The following is a 12,426-nucleotide window of genomic DNA, read 5'->3' as shown; positions in this document are numbered from 1 at the left end:
CTTGGTTATCTCATGGCACTGTCCCTGTGTAGAGACAGTGTCTCCTTGTGTCTGCATTTCTGACTGCTGCCTCAGGTAAGAAGACCAGAAGATGGCAAGCTACTGCCAATGATAGGGGCCACATCAGTGTCACAGAAACAAGAGAAGTCTCTATCACATGTTCGTCTGTCCCTTCTGCATCTTTTTAACCTGCATCTTTGGCCTGCAAGAAGGCTGAACTCAACTCTGCTGATGACTTTCCTGACTACACATAAGGGGGCTGATCTGGCTCATTTAGAACATGGTATCAAGATGTTGCAGCCCAGAAGACAAGAATTACCAGCCAAGACATCCTGACATGTGGTTTTATTCCTGAATCATAGAACTGTTTCAGTTGGAAGAGACCCTCAGGATCATTGAATTCAACCATAACCTAACTTTAGCACTAAACATTGTCCCTAAAAACTATGACTTTAGATGGGAAACCTAATTTCACTTGTTAAAAATCTCAACATAGTTAAACATACATATGAAAAAGCTTTAAAATTAGAAATGCAACTTGAAGCAATTACTATAGCCTATTATTAATAAGGTATATTATTATTATAAAGCTGTTCAAGCATGTACCACATTTAATGAGAACCCATCATGACCAGGTACAGAGAATTTGTTTCCCTTTCTCCCACCTCTAGGCATTTATCACCATGTTATGTAAGAGCAAAACCAAACAAGTTCATCTTCAAATCACATCTATGGTGATGAGACTAGCTCCAAGCTTCAGTTGGGGAAAAAAAAAATATCAGGCCCCAAATTGTCACTGCTATCCCTTAATTTTAGGGGACCTACTTGAAACATATTAACTTGGTTTTTACATTGTCTCTAGTAAGGACAACAAAAGTTCCAAGTACAATGTTCAAAACAATAAGCTCCCATTTACTTCGGTTGCAACTGTGTACTCAATTCTTCTGAAAGTCAAGTTCTGTATTTTTCAACCAGACAACAAGGTTGCTGTGAAGAATCTGGAAGAGGTGCAGCAACAAACCAGAGCTGTTTCACATAGGCTTTCTATTATCGCCCTAACCTGGGAACAATCCGTGCCCTTCCTGTAGTCATCTGCCCCAGTCACTAGTCATTTTCTTACAATAAAACACAGGGGCTTTACAGGCAATATCTCCCAGCTACACCATACTTCCTATTATCTCTGTGCTATCCTATGAAGTGCATCGTAAGCAGAAAAGGTCCTGTGTAAAACTGCAGCACCTGTATCACAATGCACTTGCTTGACTCAAACTAGCTGAGGCAGTACTTGACTCAAAAAAATATTTGAATGCAGTTACTTAAAAAAAAAAAAAGAAAAAGAAAGAAAAAGAGAAAAGATACATTTTCCATCACACTGAACCAGATAAGCATAGGATATCGGTATGTTTGGGGTACAAGAGATCTAGATTCATTTCCAGGTTCTCAAAGAGGAAAAGGGATGGGCAAGGAGCTTAGCACAGCCAGCCTTCCTCCTTCTTTCTACCTCTCACCTCACTCTTCTCCTGTTGATTCATATTTATTGCTGTTTTTCTCTCCTCCCTTTCTAATTTATTCTTCTTTCTACCACCATTGTGCCAGTACACATCAGCCTTTATACTCCTATTGAGACTAATTTATTTGCTTCCTTATCCATCAGCATGTAACTTACTAGCTTTCTTCTTTTACCAAGCAGCCTCAGAAGTTAAGAGTATGATAAACACTGAAAACTCGGCCTCACTGCCTTGCATTCCTTATCTCCTGGGAAATTTGTGACCATTTGCAGAGAGTCATGCTGTTTCTCTGGTCCCAGCCTGAAATGATGTCAGCACAATGAAGTATCTGGAGCGTTGATGTTAGTCTCTCTCTAAAGTGCCAATGCGGCATATATTATTTAAATGATAAATTTGCATGGACTATCAGGAATAGTAACAAAAGGCAGATATCACCTACATGTCTACCTTGCACATACTTGTTCTCAGAGAACTGCCATACTGGCTCTTTCAAATAGGTTTTGGTTTAACTTAGCCAAAACAATGTTTTTGTTCCCCAAAACTTTCCTTCTTGATAATAGTTAAGCAGCTAAAGTACCAATTCAGTTGTCACAACTGGGCTTTGAAAGTTTAGAAGTTATAATCTAGTAAAAAACATGGCCACATAATACAAAAGTGTTTGGAAACAATTTAAGTCTGCCTGACACCTTTCATACAAGACTTCAAATCTGCAGTACTTTACTGTAGTTCATTGCCATACCTCTGTCAAAAAGGTCACTTCTTAGTCTACAGACACTGACTGTTATGACAGACAGTCCTCATTACAGACCCACTGGGTAGGGTTGGACTATCCAGACATAGATATTTTGATGATTAGGGCAGTGGACTTTCATTAGTAAGAGCAGTTTTTTCCTCTCCAAAATCACCCTGTGGTCCCACAACTTTCTCTCTAAATTGGAGAGATACGGATTTGATGAGTGGACTGTTGGGTAGATGAGCAACTGGCTTGATGGTTGCATCCAAAGAGTTGTGGTCAATGGCTCAATGTCTGGAAGGACACCAGTAACAAGTGATATCTCTCAGGGGTCCGTATTGGGACCAGTACTGTTAAATATCCCCATCAATGACACAGACAGAGGGGCTGAGTGCACCCTCAGCAAGTCTGCAGATGACACGAAGCTGAGTGGTGCAGTTGACATGCCTGAGGGATAGATGTCTGGGGAGGGGCAACCCCTGGAATCAATACAGGCTGGGGGATGAAGGGATTGAGAGCAGCCTTGCCAAGGACTTGTGGGTACTGGTGGATAAAAGATTGGACATGAGCCAGCAACGTGCACTTGCAGCCCAGATGACCAATCACATCTTTTGTTGCAACAAAAGGAGCATGGCCAGCAAGTCAGAGGAGGTGATTCTGCCCCTCTACTCTGCTCTGGTGAGGCCTCACCTGCAGTACAGCATCCAGCTCTGGAGCCCTCAGTACAGGAAAGACATGAACTTGTTGGAGAGGTGCCAGAGGAGGCTACCAAGATGATCAGAGGACTGGAACACTTCTGTTGTGAGGACAGGCTGAGAGAGTTGGAGTTCAGCCTGGAGCAGAGAAGGCTTCAGGAAGACCTTATTGTGGCCTTTCAATACTTAAAAGGGGCCTGTAAGAAAGATGGGGACAGACTTTTTAGCAGGATCGCTTGTGATAGGACAAGAGGTAATGGTTTTAAACTAAAGAAGGGGAGATTCAGGCTAGACATGAGGAAGAAATTTTTTACATTGAGGGTGGTGAAACACTGGCCCAGGCTGCCGAGAGAGGTGTTAGATGCCCCATCCCTGGAGACATTCAAGGCCAGGCTGGATGGGGCTCTGAGCAACCTGATCTAGCTGAAGACATCCCTCTCACTGCAGGGATTTGGATTAGGTGACCTTTGAAGGTCCCTTCCAACCCAAACTATTCTGTGATACTATAAAACAAGCATTTCCTTCCACAGAATAAATGAGAATCTAAAACATACATATGATGGAGTACCTGTAAAGTCAGTCCTGCCAAAGATGCGTATCTATGAACAACACTAATATGGCTACTCTTACACACTATTGCACTTCGCTGCCCATAAAGGATCCAGAAGAAAGGTTATCTGGATTTATAGCTGGCATTCCTTTTCTAAGACACTTTTGTTCCAAAATATTAAAAGGAAATATGGCACTGGAATATGTTAAGGTAAAAACCATGATCTATGGTCCCCCTGAAGAAGGCATTTACCTTCATGTGTAATGCTTTTTCACCAAGAATATAAAGAAACAAGTCTCTAGTATATATTTTGCAACAAGAATATACATTCTAGGAAAATACATAGCTCCATATATTATTTTTAGACTAGGAATTATTTATGACAGTTAACTTTTTTAATCCTCAGGTGCTTTGCTTTACTAGTCCTGAGTCACTCTTCAACAAAAAAAAAAGCTTTAGTAAAAAGGAAACCACTACTGTGCATACATCCCATTTTGATGCTCTTCTCTAACACTTTAAATTTTCTCCTCAGTTCTCAGATAGACAAAACTCTGATTAGAAGCATCACAATCATCTGCTCCTTCTGCAGCAAACTAAGCTTATCTTACACTATAGCAAAATTGAGTGACTCAGTCAAAGGATAAAAAATGCTGTTCAGCTTGAAAATCTATACCATGCACTTCCTGTTCAGTCAGCTTCAGTTACAATAGACTTAACTTAGTTATTAAACCCTGAACCTACCAGGAATTCCATCTTCATAACTGACATTCAACAGTGCCTGTGCAAGGTAATGGACGTTTCAGATTCAACTGGATAGGGACCCTCCCCTTCTCAGGGAGCTGTAGCTTGTAATAGAAGAGAAGTCACATAAAAGGCCATATTCTAAACCTGAAGAGTTTATATTTCTGATGTAATAGACAGAAATACCTACAAACCAGTTTTTACGGTACTGGTCCTAAGAACATTCCCTGTCTTGGTACATATCTTCCATACAGTACTCGTCAGTATCCCCACTGCTCAGTGTACATCAGAACACTCTGTGAAAGGGCAAATACCCATTTTCAAAACAAGATTTTTCAGAGGGGTTATATATAAAACCTGTAAGTCAAACCACCTTCTATTTCATGTTTAATTTCAACTACCATGACACTATCACATTTCAGATGTTTATGCTTTTCTTAAAGCCTAAAGTTCAGATATACATCTGCTGTTCAGCTTCAGCTGTAAATAAGAAAAACTATGCTAGTTCTGTTGTATGTAAAGTTGAACTTGCTGAGTTTTGGTTTGTTTTTTTTTTTTTCACACATCAAAAAAGCTTTCCAGACTTCCCTCTTGCTCAAAATATACAAATTAGCTATATTCATACAGTGCTACACACATTAGCTATGAAAACTGCTATACTAGATTTTAAGACTGGTCAGATTTAGATGATCTTAATTCAGTGTATAAGAGATGAAATTTGATCCACTCCAAGGTTCAGTGTACAGTCACCTACTTTGATATTCTTAATTATTCCATACCTACTTCATTACAAAAGATGGATATAAAAAAAATGCTCTTCTTTTCCATCCTTGCTTAAAAAGTCAGATGATCTTTATGCCAGTGATCACTACTAAGTTTTCCAGTTGCTTATGACATTTCTCTTCAACCATTCCTGAATTAAAACCATCCGAACACAAACACAAGGTCAATAGAGCCACCACCCACCAGATTTAACAATCACAAAATCCAGCAGGAATATACTTTCCTCACCTTGTGTCAGTAAAGGAGCAGTGCAGTTCTTCTTCCAACCCTGTCTGACCTGGGTCTGGAGTACCAGAGGACAACCTTTGGGGTTGCCGGGAGGCCTGTGCCAGGTACATGCTCAAGCCCACTGTTTCCACAAGGTTGCTAAGAGGCCCTGGCTGAGACATATGGGCAGAGGCCAAGCCCCATGCAGGGCATGGTTACAGAAAGATTGCACTTGGTAGCAAAGAAGAATGAAAGGGAACATTAGATATAAGCAGCAGAAGGCATCAAGGATGGGACAAGGAAGCTGTGATTGAAGCAGAAGATCTGATAGCAGTTTAGCTCCCAGATCACCTTCTTAGTCAGGCAGAGCACAAAACTTGCAGGCTACAGGACTCTAGGTATGTAAAACTGACCCAGGTCAGCAACAGCTTTGGGAGAGAAATGCTGGCTCTTTTCTCTCTCCAGGATTAGAATAAATAGTTTAGGCCAGACAGAAGCAGTGTTGTCTGCAAAGAACCAGAACTTTAGGTGATGAACAAAACTAACTACAGTAGGAGATTGTAGCCTGATAAAGCTGATTGCTATTTGGATTCCATCTACTTCACAAGGTCCTGAAAATGAGATACAGATTAGAATCTCCACTTCCAAGTAGCCCCAGAGGGTGTGCAGATTGCTTAGCTGACAGTCATGTCAGGTCTACAATTTCTACTACCAGTATCTCTGCCTGCTCCTCCCTGGCCTCATGACTAGTGGGCTTTCAGTAAAACATGACATCTGAAAGCAAAGTTAATACAAAATGCTAAACCATAAATGTGATCCAGCTGTTGAACAGCCCACTCCATTCAAAGCAGTGGGAATACCCATATTCTTCAAATCTCTTGGAAGCAGTCTCTGCTACCATGGCCCTTCACTTCGGCATAAAAGATATGCTTCATTCTTAAACTATAGGACAAACAGTCCAAGAAGTAAGAACACAGCATTTACCACTGCCTTGTGCAGGCCTGCTTCAGATCCTTGAGATCCCAAGCAAACTGCTGAATGCACCAAATCAAATGCCTTTGAGAATGGTATTAATGTCATGTCAGCCCAACAAAAAAATACATAGTATCATTTCCTCCATTGGGGACACTGCTAAACTCTCAGCTATCAGAGCCCTGGGACTGTAATTTTCAATGCTTCTACGACAAAAAAGGATAAAACACTTGTATCTATTTCTGTTCACTTGAAAAGTATGTAGTAAATGCTTTCAAAATGCAAGAATACTTGTTAGTATTTAAGTGATTCCTTACCAAAAAAGTGATAAACTACGTAAAAGAAGCTATGAAATTATAGAGTTGCTCAAGCTTTACGTGTCTTACTGTGCTGTTCTAGTTTGCTGATAAATGTTGCCCATGGTCTCTTAAAACTAATGCATTCAAAATCTATTTCAGGTTATGTTCTTAAAAGAAAGCGTATTGTGGTATTCTGACTTTTAGAAATAGCAAATACCAAAATCCAGCAAGCTTTTCTCTTACATCTGAGAATAATCTGCCAAACTCCCACTGCTGATAAATCTAAAACAGGACTTCCAGGTTATCACATACAGACTTTTTAAAAATTTTTGTTCCAGTTTTTACTTTACTTAGCTGGTATGTGAATTATATTTTGGTATTTCAACCTAGCTCTCACAAAGCACACAAACGTTTCAAAGCTACTCCATGTCTTCTAATTATCAACTGTTGTGACTCAAGCTCAACCTTTGAATGCCTGAACACCAAACACGGTCTATAAGATAAAATAAACATAATTCTGGGATAGTTTTTTGGCATGAAGTGGTTTTAGATGTGCAGCAATAAATTTAAATGATCAAGCACAATATAGCAGATAGTTTTAACTTCATGTGAAAAAAATCATAAATTCAATCCCTCAGTGGGAGGATTGTAACCAAAGAAGGCAGCTACACTCAGGGAACATCTATGGCAGATCAGTAAACCCTGCAAACCTCCAGTGTCCTATGAAATCATGATTATATACTCTTTTCCATCTTTCGGGATCAAGTTAAGTGAAGAACGAAGAATACTTCTGCTGACTTCCAAGTTCATTTTTTATTCTTGGCAGAGGGATTCTTCTCACAACTGACCATGTTTTAGTCACCATGAAATATAGATTTATTCTGGATTTACATCAACAGAACTAACATGAGACTTTCAACATTTGTTTTTGAAAAGATAGGATGATGACAAATTAATGCAAATGACTATTAAAATTAATGCAAATCTCAGAGGGTTAGTACATTTTTAACACACCTTAGAATAATCTGGATGGCATAAAATTCCTCCATTTTTGGCATGACTTGAAGATGGGCTACAAAGTAATAAACTATATTTTACCCAATGAGAGTGGAGATTTATGCCCTTTTAAGAAACTATTTTCATTAGGGCAGTTAAGTAAATACTTGAGAATGCGGATTTTAAATCTCTTGATATTTAGTTAATCTAATACATATTCATGTGGCAGTGTTCAGTTTTAAAGAAAAGCCCATCACTTTTCATCATGAAAAAGCAGGAGAATGTCTTCCATATCTTTGCTGTAACTCTGACAAATATTTCTATGTTTTTATCTGTTTAATTTCTGCTGAACAAACATATCTGTGCTGGCTGCTAAGATCTGTAAGGTTAAGACTAAATTTTAAAGCAAAAAACAATATGCAAATATTTATTTGAAATTATTTTCAAATGAACAAACTGGTATTAGACCAAATGGCAACAATTGGAGCGCAAATCAAGGGATGGAAGGATGGCCATATTATTTCTTGCTCATTAAATTAACTGGAAGTTTCAAAATGTAATACTATTTTACCTCTAACAGGTATGTATATATATATATTTTTTTAATCCTTAAATAAAACAGCACTACTTTTCCAATTAATCATAACTATAGCCCTCTACTAGGTATACAGCACTCTGTACACAAACTATCTTTGGTTTGCTGAAGAAACTGTTGATTTAGAGGAGCAGTGTAAGAGGGAATTATAGTCACAGCATACATGGGATCTGTGTATATTCTCAAATTTTCTTAACATCTGGGAGAGTTAGAAAATAAATCCTTTTTGCCATGTTTAAACGATAAAAATTTGCATTTTGCAATTATTTGAGCAAATTCAGACAGTAAGTGTTCATGATTTATCCTAGTACACTGCAAAAGGTAAAACAGCAGGGCATTTATGTATCTGAAATGGTTCCACTTGCAAATATATAAATTGCAACAACAATTTCAAAATACTATCATCATTTTGCATTCCCTGCACGTCATCCAACACAGAGTCATCACCAGTACAGCTGTGTAATTAATAGAAGAATATTGTTCTTTAAAAACTTACTAATTGTAAATCTAAACAAGTTAATTATTAACAAACACTATGTTATCATGTAACAGAAGGTAAGTCCAGAAATCCCGAAACAAAATTAAAAAAGCAAAAATTCCTGCAAGGCATCAATCACTGAAAACATAGTGGCAGAGAGACTGATACAACGTGGAAAGAAGAAAAAAATTTTTGTTTGTTTGTTTGGTTTCTTTTTGTTTGGTTTTTTTTTTTTTTTTTAGGCACAATTTGGAAACAACTGTTGGGGAAAAATGTTATTATTTTCCTTTTTTTCTTCTGATTTCATGAGCAAACATTGCTTTTTTCAAAGGCTCAATAAAAGTATTTGATTATTTTAATTAAAAAAAAAATGGATTCAATTTAATTAAGTCTGGCAAGATACTGAATAGGTTCCTGGTCACAAATAAGTCAACTTTTCTACCTTAAGGCAGGCGTAAGGGGAGAAGGAAAGCTTTATTTTACATTGTAAAGAGTCATTTCAAAACCATATGGCAGAGATGCCACCTGGGAATAACTCCCTGTGCCCCACATCTCTAACTATCACAAGCTCTTGTTACAGCCCTATGCACAGAGATGAGCTATGAATGACCTTGTTAAGTAAAGAAAACATGAAAAGAGGACAATAGCAAAGCTAGAAGATGAAGAGAAACAGATGGGACAGTCAACTGTAAAACTGCAAAGCCCTACAATGCAAGAACATGAGTAATAGGGAGAACAGTGCTTGGATTAGATGAAAAAGTTCCAACTGCAGTCACTGAAAGACTTATTGATTGATACTTGGGACTGGTAAGGCTTTTGCTGGGTATTATTTTAATTGTTCTTACTTTTACAAAAGGCAGAGGAGTATAATCTGGTTCTCTTTCACTTTCCATTGCAGCTGTTGCAATAAACCTCAGTACTGCTTTATGAACGTTCTAGTCTACAACATAGCTATTGCATGACTTCAGAAGCCCTTTTATTCCAATCCCCTCCACCTTCAGGGATGGGAGTCTTCTCTTTAAACAAAGAACTGTTGCTGTCAGATGACAGATTCTGTACATAGCATCAGAAAATGGCTGGTGAGGCAAATCCAGAAGTTCTGAAGAGAAGTAAAAATTACCTCCTCAGACCATGAAAAAAAATGCAGGTTCTTGAGTTTTCAATAAGCTCTGATTCCAGAACTGGCATTGGCTGAACTAGTTTTTCTGACTGATTTTGGCACTTGCTGACTTGAAATCCCAAATATTATGTTGTGAGTAACCTTTTTTCCTCCCAAAGCTCTAAGTTTGTGGATTATGATGATTGCTGTCTTTGACCAAATGCTTAGAAAGTTTCCATGCAGAGGACCACACTAGGAGGAAAAACGTGTGCCTGTGCCGCAACATGTCTGAGAGCCAAAATACAGAGAAACACACTGGAAAGGCAAAAACAGATTTTATGGGGTCACTTGTCTATGTGGATATCACATCAGGGAAGGTCTAAATCCATCATACAATGTTATAGGTTTCTTAAGCTGAGAAGAAGAGACAAAGGAAAAAAAAAAAGAGTGGGGCCAAGGGCTAATTTTTATCCATTAATGTTTCTGAGCAAACAACAGCAATTCAAATATGCTGGATATTTTCTCAGATCCTGCAGAATGAAGAGACGGTTAAGATTATGAGACCTACTAATTCATATTCACGAAATATATTCCAATTACAAGTAGTTTCTGACCCTTTCTGGCCCCATAGCCATTGCAAGAACCTCTTTAATTACTTACCTCTTTTGCAATAAAATACAATTAAGCAGTACTAATTATTTGACGCAAGATATTCTAAGTCTGAGAGAGGCTAAGCAGTTGCTATAACAACATAAATTATTGAAAATGACTGGCAAGTATTACAGATTCTCCTCCCATGGCAAAACGTTTTTGAACTACGCCCTCACTTTCAAACCATCTTCGTTGCAATTTGCTATTTTGTACCTACGATAACTTCAGAATATTTTGAATAGAAGAGTACTGAAAGAATTCATAAAACTGTCAAATTGTCACACCACTTCACACTTTGGGATGATGCACAAACATTAAGCAATTAAGACAGAGCGGGGAAGGCTACTGTTTAAAATAAAGAATCTATTTGGAAATCCATTTCTTCCCCTGAAAGACAGAAGTCTGGTATAACAAACTAGACAAAAACAATACCAATCCAGTCAGCAATTGTGGGGATTTTGTATAATAAAACAGTCACTTCTCCCAGCAACTAAATATGCCACAATATATCAATATTTCTTCAGAAATATTGCAACAGTATTAGCAGATACCTAGAAAAAAGAATTTAAGACTGGTATCAGAAAATTATAAAAACTCTTGAAATTTCTTTATACAATTCCAGATAATCATCATTATGTCCCCTAAAAGGATGCCTGGTCACAGAGGGAAAGTGAAAGCTAAGAAGTTATCAATATAATACAAGAACAGTTTTAGGGAAGTATATGATAAGATTGTATCACTTCAGGAGCACTTTGCACTAGCTTATAGCTGAATAAATTATACTCTTTGCCATTTGAATTTGGTCAGTCAGCCAGATTAAAATTTTATTTTTAACAGAATGAAAGGATGAGTAATTCAAAAGGAATTCAGAAACAGGGTCAATTTTTACAAGCACAGAAACAGCATTTCATAAAGAAATGGTTCTATAATTGAATGCAGAATGACAATACACAAGCTTCACAGAATGAGAGGTACTGTTTAATTCCAGCAAATAGATCTCTGTTGTTTATTAGAAAATACAAGTAACATATCCAAGTTTTCTTGAGGTACTGGATACTCAAAATTAAATTTAAAGCTAACACAGAGTATTCATGATTGTTTTTACTCAGTGGCTAAATAATTTCTTGAAAAGGTTCAGCTCTAATAATTAAAATTGATGGAAAATGCTAGGATTTTATATTATTTGTAACTAACTAGAATTTCAAACATAACAAAAAAAAAAATCCCGATTGATGTCTGATATTCACCTGCACCACCAAACCTTCCTTCTTTACTTCATCACTTCTTTAGCAAGCCAAACCAACTTGTGAATCAAACCAAGAGTCAAAAGTGCTTTAGAAAGCCACAAATAATTATTGTTCTGCCAGTATCAAATCAACTCTCTCTCTCCTTCCTCAAATAAATAGGCAAAACCTACCTCTGTTCCTCTGCTAGTCATTGTTAGCAGAACACAAACATTTGCATTTTGTTCCACAAATATTTCCAAAATAATTTAGCTAAATAATAAATTAAGAAATTACTCAAAACATTAAGATATTTTAGTAACATTTAAGGAAACATAAAAATATAGAAATAAACCCAAAATGTTTATTTAGTAGTCTAAATTAGTTAACTTCTGTTGTGTAAACAGCAACAGCTTTTTTTTTGGCTGTTTAATTTGATTTTCAAATGCATATCAAGGAGTTTACAAGTAAAATTGTGTGTCTACTGTCACGCATAACATTCTGATTCTATAACAAAAAAAAAAATCCGTTCAAGGTTTTGCTTTGTTTTCTAAAGATTTTAATGAAATCTTACATAAATTTAAGCTTATTTTGTTCCTAAAATGTATATGGAGTTTTAAAGATTCCTACCTTAAAGTCTATGAAATATTTCAGTATAACATACTTGAATGTTTTCATATGAAAGCTCTTAGGTGGACATATTGTATGGACTTCTGGGGGTAAAAATTAGGCATGTTCATATTCAAATTCATATACACATATCATCCTTCAAGAAAGGAAAATGGATGAAAAGGATCAGAAGTGTTTTAAAGGGACAGAACTATATTAGGGATAAAAACAACTTACACACAAAACAGATTTTGCTAGAAACAGATGCATAAGAGACATTACATTTT

The 12,426-nt window shown here is 37.1% G+C and overlaps 1 protein-coding gene across 5 annotated transcripts in view; it reads right to left on the bottom strand.

Moving 5' to 3' along the window:
• Window positions 1-12,426, bottom strand: part of CHID1 (chitinase domain containing 1) — a 132,634-nt gene that overhangs the window by 29,337 nt on the left and 90,871 nt on the right. The gene's annotated exons all lie outside the window — the stretch shown is intronic.

The sequence above is a fragment of the Patagioenas fasciata genome, chromosome 5 (genome assembly GCF_037038585.1).
Source record: "Patagioenas fasciata isolate bPatFas1 chromosome 5, bPatFas1.hap1, whole genome shotgun sequence".
In the NCBI taxonomy this organism is placed as follows: Eukaryota; Metazoa; Chordata; class Aves; order Columbiformes; family Columbidae; genus Patagioenas; species Patagioenas fasciata.
The sequence above is the reverse complement of the archived record's forward strand: the minus strand, read 5'-3'. Positions and strand labels throughout refer to the sequence as shown.